General features: G+C 34.5%; 1 protein-coding gene across 3 annotated transcripts in view; it reads left to right on the forward strand.

Moving 5' to 3' along the window:
- The window catches only part of Acsl4 (acyl-CoA synthetase long chain family member 4), a 76,609-nt gene that overhangs the window by 61,924 nt on the left and 12,652 nt on the right, over window positions 1-2,033 (forward strand). The window lies entirely within an intron of this gene.

Genomic DNA, 2,033 nt, shown 5'->3' on the forward strand with positions numbered 1-2,033 from the left:
GCTGGGGGATTGAACCGCGGTCCCTGATGCTTTTGCTAAGCTTGTTCTAAGTAGGTGCTTTAGACCACTGAGCCATCTCTCCAGCCCCCAAATAAGTCTTCTTTAATTCTGAGGTGATGTCATTCCAAATTTGCAATGAGAATTGGAAGACAATAGAGATAGTATATGTATATGAGTATTAGGCATCAGCACCGTCCATTTTATTGGTCAGCTTATTTGTGAGGATTTGAAATCAGACAAATGTGTATAGTAAAATTTTGTAAGGAGAACTTTGCCTTTGATTTTTATTTTCCAAATCTTTGGTGTTTGATTAGATGTCAAATTTGTGGAGCAGACTTGTTTTGGTTACAATCAGTTTTGTCATATTGAAGTACTGAATAGTTTTTAAATTATAAAAACAGCTTAAAGCTGACCCAAGTTCTGCTTTTAATCATTTTATAACATAAAGCCTAATCAAGATCTCAGTTTATGAATTTAAAATTTTGTACATTTTGCTTTAAAATAAACTTTATTCAGTAATAAAGTATTAGTGATTAGTAATAAAACATTTTAGTAGTTATTTTTAGTTCTTTTTGTGTCATTTTAAAGTTATGACTGGCTACAGGCAAAATTGATAAATATTTCCCCATTTCCCATAACCTCCCTTTCCCTCCTCTCAATGGCATTACTTTTATTGGGTACTCACTACGTGTTCTTTTTGGTTGACATCTCCTTAGAAAAATTCTGAAATGCATTGATAACTCCTTAGTGATTTACTTATAAAAGCTGTAAGTATTTATCTTGTTGGGGTGATTGTCTTTTGAGAGAGTTCTATGAGCTGCATGCTTTTATGACATTCTAAGTGTGAAGTTTTAAGTTTTAAGGAAGGTTTGAGATGGGTGATTACTTAGAGTGATTATTTTTGCACCTTACCTTATAGTCTTAAAATCATAAGCATTGATTATCCTCATGTAAAACTGATTAAATGTAAGCTAATAAACTTTTCTTCTGGAGGGTTAACCACTTAAGTTTGCAGACCAAAAATTAGAGAAAAAGAAGGGGTACAAGGACAGCCAACATTTTGGCCCTAGCCTTTCAAGGTCAGTGAGAACTAAGGACATAGGAGAACCTGTACTGTAACATCATGTAACTCAATGGTGTCCCGAATTTTCTGATCAAGGAGATTATGGGGCCACAGAGGAAAGTGATCGAGGATGTAGAGTGTGCCTAAGGAGAGTCAAATGGAGAGAAAACATTCTCTCAGGCTTTCACAGAAGGTAAATTGGTCAAGCAATGGCTGTGACTCATCCACATGGTTGACACTGACAAAGGATCTACAGATTGTGGTACAGGGATTCAGGGGAATTGACTGACCTTGTCAGATACAAAAGATACATTTCTTGTTCTGTAGGTCTTGCTTTATCTTGAGCTTAACCATCCAGCAGAAAAGTATAAAAACGAGGTATAAAAAGTAACACCGTATTAGTAGGCTAAGCTGTAAAAAGCTCAAGTCATCAACTTCTGACATTGCCAGTCCTATGGATAACCCACTACTATTATGGACTACTGGACTATATTGGAATATTTTGCTGAATTCATGCACCTACAATATTTAAATGACAATGGAATGTCCATCTCTGACAAAACTAAACAAAAAAGGGGATACAAATGAAGGACCGTTTTGTATCTGTGTATTCAAAATAGTTAGGATAGATATATAGCTACTTTCTCTTAATTTTATTAATAGATTTGTCCTAATATTGTTTGTGGACAGGATATCATGTCTGCATCTTGCACTAAGAAGACAACAATATGCAATATATTAATTATTGAAACTGTCCTACTAATTGGTTTTGAGACTGTCTCATTGCTATTTGTTTCTCAATAAAATTATTAAAAAATATTCTCTTATAAAAAGAATACCAAATTTGGTCAGCTAGAAGAGGTTCACCAAGGAGCTTTCATAATTAATGAAGGTACATTTTTGTTTTATAAGAATAGCTGATTTAGGGGTCTGGAAGATGGCACAATAGAATAAGCGTTTGCCTGGCAAG

Source organism: Octodon degus, unplaced genomic scaffold (assembly GCF_000260255.1).
Source record: "Octodon degus isolate 3935 unplaced genomic scaffold, OctDeg1.0 scaffold00117, whole genome shotgun sequence".
Taxonomy (NCBI): Eukaryota; Metazoa; Chordata; class Mammalia; order Rodentia; family Octodontidae; genus Octodon; species Octodon degus.